A 15,378-nucleotide genomic window follows, 5' to 3' on the forward strand; every position below is an offset into this window, starting at 1 on the left:
ATCAGCCCAGAAAGCCAATCAGATCCTGGGCTGCATCAAGAGAAGTGTGGCCAGCAGGTCAAGGGAGGTGATTCTCCCGCTCTACACCACTCTCGTGAGACCCCACCTGGAGTATTGTGTCCAGTTCTGGAGCCCCTATTACAAGAGGGATATGGAGGTGCTGGAAGGTGTCCAGAGAAGGGCCACAAGGATGATCAGAGGGCTGGAGCACCTCTCCTATGAGGACAGACTGAAAAAGTTGAGGCTGTTCAGTCTGGAGAAGAGAAGGCTCCAAGGTGACCTAATTGTGGCCTTCCAGTATCTGAAGGGCGCCTACAAGAAGGCTGGGGAGGGACTTGTCAGGATCTCAGGTAGTGATAGGACTAGGGGGAATGGAATGAAGCTGGAGGTGGGGAGATTCAGGCTGGATGTGAGGAGGAAGTTCTTCACCATGAGAGTGGTGAAGCCCTGGAATGGGTTGTCCAGGGAGGTGGTTGTGGTGCCGTCCCTGGAGGTGTTTAAGCCCAGGCTGGATGAGGCTCTGGCCAGGCTGATGTAGTGTGGGGTGTCCCTGCCCATGGCAGGGGGGTTGGAACTAGAGGATCCTTGTGGTCCCTTCCAACCCTGACTGATTCTATGATTCTGTGATTACAAACATTCTAAAAATATGAGTGGATATTCCAGTCTCTCATGTATTATTTTTTTTAACCATATTAGGTTTTCACTAGAATTTGGTGTAGGGTCAAGAGGGTGAATTTCTGAACCTTAAAAAAATCAGGCAAAAGAAAAAGAAATTATTAAGTAAATCAGTATTAAAAGCAATATCACATCCAGAAGAAACATGTCATTTTGGGTCTTCCAAATACTTTGAAAAGAATAAAATGTGGTTTGGAAAGAAATATGGTATGCTTTGAAATTCCAGCTGAAAAATCAAGGAAGACCTATTTATTTTCTTTTGTCTTTTCGTACAGCTCTTTTTTTAGTATCACTAAAGCATTTTCAGACCATTTTGTATGACAAGTTAAATATGCATCGTTATTTTTGTTGCTAGGACAAATGAGATAATCACAAATGTTTTGTCTACAAAAAGGAAACTGCTATCAATTTTATGTGAGGTATGCAATTAAGCCATGGGCAAGTGAAGCTGGTACACGTGGTGACTGCTGGGTGGGGATTAGCTGCTTTTGGTGGCAACTGACAGAAGAAACAAAAAGGAGCTTTTTATGGAGGAAAGCAGTTGTTTACAGATTTGCCTTGTGTCAGTGGCTGACTTGTTGCAACAGATATCTGAGTGTCTCTGGCTCTACTCTAAGTGTGACAGGCAGGAAGTAAATCACTAAGTCACACTTAGTTGTCAGTGGTTTTATGCTTCTAAGTCACCAGTGACTGAAATTTCAGGGATAATACTGACTTGAGGATGATCGACAGCACTAGAAGTGAGGAGGGAGACACCCTCAATCCCCTGACATCTGGTCCATGATAAGACCAAAGGAATCCCTGAAGTGAATCTTGGTCCAAAGAATCCCTTCAAACACCTGTGTCTTGAAAGGAATTTTCCATCCTTTCAGTTCCCACTTTTCTGCCAGTGAAGTACAATAAATGTAGGAACATGATTCAATGCAGTCTTTTCTTAAGGTTACACACATCTTTGTGTCTTTCTAGTCTTTCCTAGTGTTCAAAATATGAAAGAGAAGAAGATATAGGGCAAGTACATGACAATGTTTCCCAGTTGATGGGTGGGGCCTTTCTGTCGTTAAGGCTGTATTTGTACCATTATAGTTCATAACCATCAATAGATTAATTTCTAATGAATGTTCAGAATTCCTTTTGAATCTGTGTGTGCATTTTTCCGTGATACCATCTGACAGTAGTAAATCCTGCACTGAATTCTGAACTTTTTACAAATATATTGTTAATTGAAAATCCTTACCTTCCAATTTCACTGAGTGCCCCTAAATCTCATGTGAAAAAATGTTAATGTTCTCCTTTTTATCCATGTCTTTCATATGACTTATGATTTTGTATTCCTCTCTTGTACCAATCTCGATCTTTCCTTTTACAAGTAAAAAGTGTTTTTACTCAGTTTTTAACTGCCTGAAAGTAGCTCCATAGCTATTATCATGCTTACAATATTTTCCTTTATCTTTTGCAGCTACCCTATATGCTTTTGGGCAGTGATCAATGTGAGAAGGCATCACAGAGCCACCTGAAGCATGTTGCTGGAGAGACTGTGACTGCCCCCTCCCTGGAAGTGTTCAGGTCCAGGTTGGATGGGGTTTTGGGCAGCCTGATCTAGTAGAAGGTGTCCTTGCTCATGGGAAGGGGGCTGAATATAGATGATGTTTAAAGTTCATTCCAACCTAACCATTCCACAATTCTATGTCTTTATAATGGCAATTTTCTTTTTGTCAGTTCTTTTCTTAATTCTTCCCAACTTTTAAAAAGTTTTACTTTTACTCTCCAGCATCACTAATTACTGAGGAAATGTTTTTCAGGAATTATCTCCCTCATGTCAATAATTTCTACTCCATCACAGAATATTTAGCATTAAAGTTGTTCAGGCCTACATGTCTTAGTTTGCATGCACTGCCATTTAGATCCATCTCCAATTGTATTGCCAAATTCTGAAATCCTGATGCAGCTTTTGGAATGAGCTTTAAATTTGACTACATCAAATAGTTTTATTAGAGGACTTTGCTACGTTTTTATTCATATACTATTATACATCAATTATGAATCACAGAATCACCAAGGTTGGAAGAGACCTCAAAGATCAAGTCCAACCTGTCACCACAGACCTCATGACTAAACCATGGCACCAAGTGCCACGTCCAATCCCCTCTTGAACACTTCCAGGGATGGTGACTCCACCACCTCCCTGGGCAGCACATTCCAACTGCTAATAGCTCTCTCTGTGAAGAACTTTCTCCTCACCTCGAGCCTAAACTTCCCCTGGCACAGCTTGAGATTGTGTCCTCTTGTTCTGGTGCTGGTTGCTTGGGATAGGATTTGTGCTCAAGGCCTCTCCCTAGCCTCATTGCCCTTCTCTGGACACGTGCAAGTGTCTCAATGTGCTTCTTAAACTGAGGGGCCCAGAACTGGAATATGCTGAAGATCTGTAATCCCACCACCACAGAAACCAAATTCTTATTCCTACCCTCGGTTTCCTACATTGTAGCCAGTTATTGCTCAAAAAAAAGATGTTTTCCTCCTCTTCCAAGAATACTTGATTTCTTTAACATTCCTTGGTAGGGAATCATGTCACAAGCTTTGGGGAAATCTCAATTCAATGTACCAACAAGTAAACCATTTCCTCAGGTTTAATGTTGTCCTTTGACAAATCTGAATGTGTTTTGTAAAGCATGATTTCCCCTTACAAATGTTGCATTCACTCTATTCCAATATTTATTTTAACTGACCTCTATGTTGTCTTCAGTATTATATCCACCAACTTGTCAAGTACAGAATTCAGAAATACTGGTCTGTGTTTCCCTTGACTTATCAACCTCCTATTGTATTCCTCCACAACCATCCTGTATGCCTTGAATGACCCTCAGATCCCTTTCTGTCCTGAGAGACCCTGATGCTCTCCTTAGGACAATCTTCTTTGCTAATGCCTTTGCTCATAGGAAGGTAAAACAGAAAAACAGCAACCACAAATGCAGATACAGCTTCAAAATCTACCTAGGTTCCTTCAGGTGACAGACACCACCATCTATTAGCTTTCAACTGATTGCTGTCTAATTAGATTGTAGAAGCAATGGGGCAGGGAAATTGCTTTTTGTTACATTTCAAAAGTTCAGTTAAAAGGGGCAAAGTAAGTGACGTGCTACATATACGTACCCTACCTTTCCCTGAATTAAACTAGACTTTGAGAATCCAAAGGAAATTATTTTAGCAGATTCTGGTCTACATGAAAGAGTATGCTTTAAACAGAACAGGTAATCAAATTAGCACATGGTGGAAATGGATGAAGAAAATGAAGACCAAATGATATATCATGATACAATCCATCTCTAACTCTGCTAGACCCAAAAAATCCAGATGGCACAATTTCTCATTAACGTGGCATTTGGCTATTGGTCACTTCTCTACTTATGCAATGCTCTTCTTTGTGCAGGTGTGTGTGAGTATGAGTGTGTGTGTGTGTGTGTGTGCATGAAACTTGAGCTCTGCTAGCAGGAGCAGAGGATCTGGAGGGCAATAAACAGCCTGTGTTAGTCTGTATCTACACTGCCTTGAATTGCCAGGCACTGGTTTATCTGGTTAACAGTTACTGTAGCGGCAGTACAATGACAGTAACTTTAACAGAATTTCTAATACATTAGTTAATTTTAAGAAATGAGCCTCAACTAAGGAGTGTATCCATTTTACTTCATTCCCTAAACAGTGGTGTTTGGTAAATTAGTGAAAAGGGAGATAATACACTCTTTCCTCCACATTTGTGATGAGTCCTTGCATAATTACATTAGTAGTGTCTTATCTAAATGGTAACTGTACTTGAAAACTGATCCCAAGACTGTTTCTGCCCCAAATCACACAGAACATGCACCTGCCACATAAAAACAAACAAACAAAAATCCTCAGATCATGTGGTTTATGCCAAATCAGAATCACAGTGATATATTGATTTGCAAACGGTGCATAATTAACTAGCAACAACTGAACTATACCATCAGGATCAACATCAGCAATATGACAGGGCAGACGCTATACTCAACAGTCACAAAACTCTAGCAAACACCTGCAGATTTCTAGCTACCCTAGTACAGAACTTTCCTAATCCAGGAAAGTTCTGGTTAAACACACACACCCACACCAACTTCTGTGTGCACACTTTTACATGCACACCCCACCCCCTGTTTAGTTTACAAGGTGACTTCATGTAACCTGCCAACACACGCAGCAGTCCCCGGGCTCACACACACAGATCGCGGGTGTGGGTTCCCCTTTGCAGCATCCCCTGTGACCTCTCTGTGGCCTGCATGGTTTTTGAGAGGGGAGGCTGTGTGAACATCCCTACACACATTTTAGAGTCAGAGAATTGTTAGGGTTGGAAGAGACTTCAAGGATTATCTAGTTTCAACACCCCTGCCATGGGCAGGGACTCCTCACACTAGATCAGGTTGCCCAGAGCCACATCCAGCCTGGCCTCAAAAACCTCCGGGGATGAGGCTTCTACTACCTCCCTGGGCAACCTGTTCCAATGTCTCACTACCGTCATGGGGAAGAACTTCTTCCTAACATACAATCTGAATCTACTTATTTCTAATTTTGTTCCATTCCCCCTAGTCCTATCATTACCTAACACCCTAAAAAGCCTGTAGACCCTCTTAGAACACTGGAAGGCTACAATAAGATCTCCTCAGAGCTTTCTCTTCTCTAGAATGAATAGCCCAAACTCTCTCAGTCCTCACAGGGGAGGTGCTCCAGCCCTCTAATCATCCCTATGGCCCTTCTCTGGACACATTCCAGCACCTCCAGATCCTTCCTGTAATAGGAGCTGCAAAACTGGACACAGTATTCCAGGTGGGATCTCACCAGAGCAGAGTAGAGGGGGAGAATCACCTCTCTCAATCTGCTGCCTATGCTTCTTGTGATGCAGCCCAGGATGGGATTGGCTTTCTGGGCTGCAGGTGCACACCAGTGGCTCGTGATGAGCTTCTCATCCATTTTCCTGGCTTTTAGTTGCTTTTCTCCAAGTCATGCTGTGCCAATGAGATCTACACACAGTGACATGCAGAAGTATGGAAAAGAAAAGAAAAGAAAAGAAAAGAAAAGAAAAGAAAAGAAAAGAAAAGAAAAGAAAAGAAAAGAAAAGAAAAGAAAAGAAAAGAAAAGAAAAGAAAAGAAAAGAAAAGAAAAGAAAAGAAAGGAAAAGAAAAGAAAAGAAAGGAAAAGAAAGGAAAAGAAAAGAAAGGAAAAGAAAAGAAAGGAAAAGAAAGGAAAAGAAAGGAAAAGAAAGGAAAAGAAAAGAAAGGAAAAGAAAGGAAAAGAAAAGAAAAGAAAAGAAAAGAAAAGAAAAGAAAAGAAAAGAAAAGAAAAGAAAAGAAAAGAAAAGAAAAGAAAAGAAAAGAAAAGAAAAGAAAAGAAAAGAAAAGAAAAGAAAAGAAAAAAGAAGGAAAGGAAAGGAAAGGAAAGGAAAGGAAAGGAAAGGAAAGGAAAGGAAAGGAAAGGAAAGGAAAGGAAAGGAAAGGAAAGGAAAGGAAAGGAAAGGAAAGGAAAGGAAAGGAAAGGAAAGGAAAGGAAAGGAAAGGAAAGGAAAGGAAAGGAAAGGAAAGGAAAGGAAAGGAAAGGAAAGGAAAGGAAAGGAAAGGAAAGGAAAGGAAAGGAAAGGGAAAAAGAAAAATGTTTCAGCCATGACACTTTTGCACAAACTGTTTTATTCCTCACAGGAGCTTCAAAAGGGAATTCTTTTCTAGGGAATTCCTATGAGAAATGTTTGAAAACTTGTAAAAATTCCTTATACTATAGCTGTCTGGTTTAGTCATTGGCATAGTCTTTCATCAGTAACAGTCCCGTTAAACAGCAGAAAGCTGGTGTCTATCCAAGTTTTGTGGGCTTGGAAAAAACTTATTCATTTTGCCATGTATGTGGCTAACACACAAAATAAAAAGAATGCATTACAAATTAACTGTAAACAAAGCCTTTGAAAGGACAAGTGATGTGGAACCAGCCATGTCACTCTCTGCAAACTAAGGCTTCACCTAAGCAGGCTGGAGAGCATGGTCTGATGAGTTTGCAGAGTGCGTGGTTGGTCCAATGCTTCCTGCTTTCAGTGGAAGCCAAGAGAGTCAGACAGAGCTCTTAAAATGAACGAATAATGATAAGCTGTAAAATTATTGACTTCTGTGGCATAGCAGTAGCTGGAAGCATCAGCGCACAGAATCTCCTTTACTTGTAGCAATGCAGATGATCTGGCACAAGATGACCCACACTCAGCTCTGCAGGCAGCTGCCTCACTACCTTTTTAAAGCAATTTGGAGAGTGTTGGTTTCTCAAAGGCACATGCCATTTGCATCTAACAGGGCTGCTACTGAGAGGCCACAGGAGAGAGTGTGTCAAGCTTTCCCAGTGGTCATATCTGCCTCTGCTTACCCCACTGGAGCATGTGGTTGGGGGCTTGTCAAGGACTGGTTTGTGGCCAAAAGGCTGTATGATGGTCTAGGATAGGCAGCCAGTTTTGGAGAGGAATTTCTACATATCTTTATTCAGCGTTACTGTCATTCTGTTTAAAAAGCAATAAATACTTGAAGATAGAGGTTTAAATTTGATTACAGTTGCACTGTTATAAAACAGTGGGAAGCAGTGGTGTTACTCCATCATAACATCAGTGCAAGTAAGACTGGTCTCAGGCAATGAAAAGAGGAAAGGACTCAGATTCCCTCTGTATCCTTATTTCAACTGTGCTTCATTTTAGCAACTGATTTACTTCCTCCATATTGTAAATATTTTACATTCTTTCAGCCACTGACTTCATCATTTAAACAGGAAGGCATTTAGCAGTGCCATTCTCATTCACTTTAAGGATGTAATTCAAGCACGAGATTGAATCCTCAACTGGTCTGTTAGAGATGCCTCTTTCTGTGCCAGCAACATTTCTGTTTCTATTACCTCCAGAATAAGCCTCAGGACCTCCTGGGAACTTGCCTTGACACATCACCTCCACCCAGATGAACTCAGGGCTAAACAGGGTCATCACGCAATGGGTTTCTGCTGATCAGAGCCCAGTGTTTCACTCCTGCAGCCCTGGGCAGTCCCTGCTACTGATCTTGCAGCATGCAGCCACCAAGCTGAACTGCAGATGGAGCGGAGAATGGGCAATATGAAGGCAGTCATGACAGCACGTTCCTTCTGAAAGTAACTCACTCTGCCACTGACAGACAGTCCATCTCCCCCACAGGCACTAGGAACAATATTGGAGTCAGATTCACCAGTGACATTCCTTCCAATCTAGCACACAAGCACAGGCTGTTAATCAGCAGAAGCTGCACCTCCTGACTCTTAAGGTGATGTAAAGAAGTTATGAGTCCACAGAACCTGTGACCCAATGAACATTACAGTGCATTTTGCTTGTGTGTGTTGGTTTTGTTGGTCCAGTGTTTTTTCCATTGTAATGGTTTGAATCAAAACAAAATGGGTCAAACCGAACCAGCAGGTTAACCTTTTTTCCCAATGCAGAAGTGAGGGAAAAGTGACACACAAAAACTTGGCATTGGGACACACACACACAAAGAGATAAAAATAGAGTTTACTGATCACAGTTAGAAAAACATGATACAAAATTACCCTAGCCTATTTGCAGAAAAAGCACAGCACAAAGCAGCAGCAAGCAGAAGCAAGCAAGCTAAAAGCCCAAGCCAAGAGCCCAGAACCTAGAAGCAGCAACTGGAACAGGAAGACTCCCATGTTGCAATCTGAACTTCAAGCCCATAATATTTTGCTCCAGTTAGCACTTCCATTTTTTGAAGCTGGCGTGACTGCAGCATGGTCTGAGTAACAGAAGCAGGTTCAATTAAATCCGTGACACCCATGAAAACTTGTGCAATCATACATATTTTAGCTGGATGGTATTGGCTCATGTAGACTATTTTGCTGAAGTTTCTCTTTAGCATTACGTGAATGGGTGACCATCTACCTTAGGAGGAGAGACTGCGGGAGCTGAGGCTATTTAGTTTGGAGAGGAGGAGACTGAGGGGTGACTTCATTAGTATTTGTAAGTATGTAAATGGTGAGTATGTAAATGGTGAGTGATGAGAGGATGGAGTCAGGCTCTTCTGGGTGATGCCAAATGACAGGACAAGGGGCAGTGGGTGGAAGTGGAGGCACGGGAATTTCCATGTGAACATGAGAAAGAATTTTTTCACTGTGAGGGTGACAGAACACTGGAACAGGTTGCCCAGGGGAGTTGTGGAGTCTCCCTCTCTGGAGATATTCAAGACCCGTCTTGATGGGTTCCAGTGTGATCTGGTATAGGTGATCCTGCTCTGGCAGGGTGGTTAGACTAGATGACCTTCCAGCTCCTAACATTCTGTGATTCTGTGAGACATACAAAACAAAAAGACAAAGTTGTGTGTGGCATCCATTTTGGACAGAGGTTGTGCTCTTTAGGATGTTTATAATTTTGTTTTGCTGTTATTTTCTCTGTCTGGGAAAACTAGGAAAGCTTGGGCTGCTAAATCATATCCACATAAAAATTCTAAACAATTTATAAGTGTAAAATAGGATATGAATAGCAAAATGTGCCAAACATCCTATCCCTCCATATTAAAATACCAGTCCTCAAAATATTTTGATCCATCTCAACAACTCTGCAATGTATAGTCATAACCAAACTAATTTTGAAATGGTTATATGTAGTCAAGTTGCAACATATCTCAACAGTGTGAGAACTTACTAACTCGTTGGATAATCTCAGGTGAGATCCAAGTTTTTGGGCTTGGTATCCATCAGCTCTGGAACAATATCTCCTAAGCAGTGTCTATAAAGCAGACCTTGTTGTGGGATTGAGATTACAACCTAGGACTTTCTGGATTAAGGCAGAAACAAGAAATATCACTAAGTGCATTCCTAATAAACTAACCTGCTCTCTCGAGCCTGTAAAAAACAGAATAGAATAGAATAGAATAGAATAGAATAGAATAGAATAGAATAGAATAGAATAGACCAGGTTGAAAGAGACCTTCAAGATCATCGCATCCAACCCATCAACTGATCCAACCCATCTAAACAACTAAACCATGGCACCGAGCACCCCATCAAGTCTCCTGAACACCTCCAATGAACTGGATGAACACCATAACCTTCTCTGTAGTATGCACATATTTCATGTCCAGCAAACAATTTTCTAGGGAGCCAAGGAAATGACAAGTTTATATTACATACTATCAAATAATTCACAGTGAACTGGAAGCCATTCAGGGAAGATGAAAATAAGACCAGAAAGATAAATCACTTACAATCATGTAAGCATGTCACAGACAATCTCAGTGAGGGAAAAGTAAGAAGAACTTTTTTCAAAATTGGATGCAAAAAATGGCAATAAGTGAAGAAGAATTGAATTTTTCTGTTCTATAAAGTAGAACTGAAAAAAAAAGGGGAAACCAATGCTTTTAACTTACTACTACATCTGCAACATGGAAACCAGCTACACATTATGAAAGCATTGAAAAATCTTCCTTTTGAGCCTTTTCAGCTGTGGAGATCTTTTTTTCCCCACTGCATTTTCCTTTCCATTCCCCTTTTTTTCTACTTTAGGTATTGATCCAAGCCTTGCAAACTCAAGGCATTTAAAGCATATTTGAATTCAAAGAAGTATTCACATGAATTCATGTGGATTGATGGGAGTTCAAAGAATGGGGCAAGAAGGCAGGGTAGGTTACAAGCCTCTGAATTCAGAAATTTGCCTTCTGATCTATTTGTAGAAACTACCTTAGTATTGGAGATTGCAAGAATTATTGTGAGTAGTTTGAAGGAAAGATTTCAACTGTAAAAATGTGTCACTTGCAGCAGAGTGAGGCTTACACTCAGGGGAACTGGGTAGCAGTCTGTAAATGTGCAAAGCGAATAGGCCCCAAGGACAGAATACAATTACTTAGGAGGTAATGAGATGAGATTAAGAAGGGAATATTTAGACAGAATGCCAGGAAAAGCTTGAGCTACTTTGAAGTGTTGAGTAGTCTTGTGAGAGAAACCTGAAAGCACAATTACTTGAGACATTTAAAACTGTGGGGATGCTCACATTTGCTGCAGGGAACATATCTCCCTTAGCAGTAAAACAGACTATGTGATGCAGCCATCTTTCTACTCTTACTTTTTTCTTCCATGATCCAGAGCACAGTGCAATTCAGATCTCCAGACACTGTGATAAGAACTGACACAAAGGACACTGCAGTGGTGATCGGCATGAGGCAGGGCGGGTTTATCGCCACACGCATTAGAGAACTTTTGTCTATTTTATCATCCAGTTGCAGTGACTGATGTGTTGTCTCAGTCCAGACACTGTTATCTGTGTACATGTATATCAACTTCTTGAATGATTATGGCTATCATTAATAGCATCAACTAACCCTGGGAGGTGATATCTCTATGCTTGATGGCAGTAATGACATGCTGTTCTAGAATAAAAACAAACAAACAAATAAGTAAATAATAAAAGGTACCTGTAGGGCTGGGACACCACTCTTTGCTCACAGACATAGACCTGTGAGCTTGCAGCACTGCAAAATAGGGCCAAGGAAGCTGACTATTTTTGAATCTTTCCCAGTTCAAACATTAGATCAATCTCTGTTCAATCTGTCATCAACCCAATCCAGTCTGCCAGTCTCAGCAACCACTAACCTTTCTGCTGGTCTGCCATGAATCCAAAGGAGTCTTAGAAAGCAGATCCATGATGCTTCTTGTTAATGGAGTTTGCAGATGCAAAAAGTTGACATGGGAGTTGACAGGGAGACTGGACAAGTACTCAGAACAGAAGTCTCTTGAGGATTACTAAATAGAATAAACACATCAAGCTCCATGAATTTCTAACATGGAGATAGTCAAAGGTAGGAGAACAGTTTGGAAATGTAACATATATGTTTTCTTTGCTCTTACTCTCCCCTGGTAGCTGCTGATGGCCTCTGATGGAAACTGTGGGCTAGATAGGTCCTTGTTCTGAAACAGGTCATCTGTTAATATACATTCAAGTTCTTTTCCAGAAGCTGGATGAAAGAATCCCTGACTTTCATCCTCTTTTGCTTAGAATTTTTGTGGCATAATGGTCAGGAAATTAGCATAAATATGGTGGTTCTGAATCCCTAAATTATTTCTGTGGTTTATATTATCTACAAGATAATAGAGATTTAAGCGATGAAACGTAGGGATTGTACTTGTATTTAGCTTTTCTTTTGTTGTTTCAAAAACAAATTACCAGATACATTGTGTTAGTGAGGAACAATGCATATCTATTTGTCCCTCTTTCAGTTAGAGACAGCAAATCTTCTATATAGGGAAAAAAGAGGGGAAGAAACTTGCAAAGGGCAGCTGACAACAGGAATGGTATTGGCTAGCCTTTCATTTAATATTTAGCATTTACTTTATATAGTATTTTTTGGAAGATTCATTAGCAACAGGCTTCTGAATGAAAGTGCACACTCCTTCATGTCACACAAAACTAGATCCTCTTTTATACTGGGTTTAAAGAAAATCCAAGGAGGCAATTTGTCACAGAATGGCCATTTCTTCAAACAATTCTTGAAGGTATGAGAGAACTGATTTATATTTTTTTTTTTAGAAAAGAATGCCAGGCATGAAATTGAATAACAGATTCACAGACTGTATTGTGTTGGAAGGGACCCTCAAAAGTCATCTTGTCCAACTCCCCTGCAGTGAGCAGGGGCATCTCCAACTAGATCAGTTCTGCCCAGGGGCATATCAAGTCAGATCTTGAATGTCCTCAGTGATGTGCTTCAACCACCCCCCTGAGTAACCTGATCCACTATCTTACCACTCTCATTAGAAAGAATTTCTCCCTTATGTCCAACTTAAATCTGTCCTGCTCTGGTTTAAAACCACTGCCCCTTGCTCTTCTAAGCAGTCCTTCCCCAGCCTTCCTCTAAGTCCCCTTCAGGTATTGAAATGTAGAATAGAATAGAATAGAATAGAATAGAGTAGAGTAGAGTAGAGTAGAGTAGAGTAGAATAGAATAGAATAGAATAGAATAGAATAGAATAGAATAGAATAGAATAGAATAGAATAGAATAGAATAGACCAGGTTGGAAGAGACCTTCAAGATCATCGTGTCCAACCTATCATCCAACACCACCTAGCTCTAAGGCCTCACCATAGCCTTCTCTTCTCCAGGCTGAACAGCCACAATTCTTTCAGTTTGTCTTCACAGAAATGCTCCAGGCCACTGATTATCTTTGTGGCCTTCCTCAGGACCTGCTCCAGGTCCATGTCACTCTCGTATTGGGGGCTCCAGATCTGGACACAGTACTCAATGTGAGGTCTCATCAGAGCAAAGTAGAGTGGCAGAATCACACCAGAATGTGATTTGCCTTCTGGGTTGTAAGTGTGCATTACTGGCTCATGTCCAGCTTCTTGTCCACCATTACACCCAAGTCCTTATCTGCAGGGAGAGCTGTAACAAGCTAACACAGAAAACCTAATAGAATCATAGAATCAACAAGCTTGGAAAAGACCTGTCACCCAACACCTCATGACTACTAGATCATGGCACCAAGTGCCATATCCAGTCCCCTCTTGAACACCTCCAGGGACGGTGACTCCACCACCTCCCTGGGCAGCCCATTCCAACATCTAACAACTCTCCCTGTGAAGAACTTTCTCCTCACCTCGAGCCTAAACTTCCCCTGGTGCATCTTGAGACTGTGTTCTCTCGTTCTGGTGCTGGTTGCCTGGGAGAAGAGACCAACCCCCCCCTGGCTACGACCTCCCTTCAGGTAGTTGTAGGCAGCAATAAGGTCTCCCCCTGAGCCTCTTCTTTTCCAGGCTAAACAATCCCAGGTCCCTCAGCCTCTCCTCGTAGGGCTTGTGCTCGAGGCCTCTCCACCAGCCTCGCAGCCCCTCTCTGGACATGTTCAAGAGTCTCAATATCCTACTTAAATTGAGGGGCCCCGAGCTGGAATAATCTAGGTGAACAGACAAAGTAAGAGAGAATGCATTTCAGCCTTAAGGGAAAATGTAAATTACACTCACATTTGATGGGGTTCTTGACCAATAGTGTCTGTTTAAAGACAGGATCATGGCACAGAAACAAAACAATAACAAAACTCAAAGATTGGTTCAGTGCTGTAAAACTCTGTGTTTCATGTAAATGTCATGTTTCACATAAATTTTCATGTTTCATGTAAATTTTGTTTGAGCAAGGAGCACCAGAAAACCCTTTGGGGATGGAAAGTTCTGAAAATGCTGGTTCAGAACATTTTTATAGTTGGAAGATGTTCTTGAGTGTAAATATTCCCTCTTATTTTGTGAAAGAAATAGAAAATTTATTCTGGGTCAGAGGTGTTAAGGATTGAATTGAACCAGACGCTGTTATTCACACCATGCCACAGTCATGCCAGCTGCAAAAAAATGAAAGTGCTAACTGGAGCAAAGTATTATGGGGCTTGAAGTTCAGATTGCAATACGGGAGGCTTCCTGTTCCAGCTGCTGCTTCTGGGTTCCGGCTTCTTGAGTGCGGTATCTTTTCTGCAGACATGGTGGCGGAAGGAGTAGGAGGTGGGCAGCTGCTGTTTGGTTTGGCTTTCTGGTTTATGCTGGGGTTTTTGTGGTTCATTTTGTTGTTTCCTCTTCCCCTCCCCCCCAAGTTCAACTGTGCTTCTTCTGCAAATAGGCTATGCTAAGGTGATCATGTATTGTATTATTAGATTAATTAGATTATTAGCTAAGGTAATTATGCATTGTGCTTATGATATCTTATGTTATATTAAACTCTTATGTCTTTATCTCAGCCCTGAGTTCTGTGTGTTACTCTCCTCCTCAGCTTTGTGTTGGGGGAGTAGGCAGTTTAGACCTTGTGCTCAACTGTTACAAGCAGTGACATGAAAAGTTTGCCAGAGCTATGATTTGGGCCACTCCACTCCTCTGCTCTCCTCTCTAGGGTGACTTTGTAAGCTGAAATTGTGATCTATCATGGCTCTCACAATGGGATGTCATTCTTCACTCCAAAGAGAAGAAATAGATCGAGACAGGAAAGAAAGATTTTCTAAGCCTGAACTAGATTATGGGGTCTTCATTTTCTGTGTCCTCTGAACAGGTTTCAGATGTATGTTGAAAAGATGCAGCTGCAACTTATTGACCTGGGTTGCTCCTTCCTAGTAAAATGCAGAACAGTATAGTTCCTGTTCCAATTTTTATTGAAGGAACAAACCTTTTATGGCCTTGGCTAGCAAGGAAAGGGGAATTCAAGCCCACTACATTTTTACATAGTTTTGGAACACATTCACTTCATCTGATTCCCAGCTCTGGCCCTCTTCCCTGGGTATAAGCTGTTGGAGAATGGTCCTAAGTAGCCCAATAAGGGTATTATTGAAAATTATGATTCCAATTATTCTTGAAGTCCTGTAATTCATTAAAACAGTAGTTGTAATAGATACATTCTCATAAGGCTCACTATTATGGTCCAAAGGAAGAGCTCCCTGAGAAAATTCATTGGTTATACCCATAGAATGGAATAGACAGATGCCTTGTGCAGTGTATACCACCACCCTGATCCACCACTCATGTTAAAGTCTTATTAAACTGAACTTTCTTTAGCACTTAACAACAACCAAAAAGTCTTCTATTGCAATGGATCTCCCCATTGTCCCAGTTATGCTACCTTGGAGCAAAATTAACTGGGAACACACAAATGCAGTTTCCTTTTAGAGTAGGACAAACTGAAAGATGTAT

This window comes from Dryobates pubescens, chromosome 10 (genome assembly GCF_014839835.1).
Source record: "Dryobates pubescens isolate bDryPub1 chromosome 10, bDryPub1.pri, whole genome shotgun sequence".
Taxonomy (NCBI): domain Eukaryota; kingdom Metazoa; phylum Chordata; class Aves; order Piciformes; family Picidae; genus Dryobates; species Dryobates pubescens.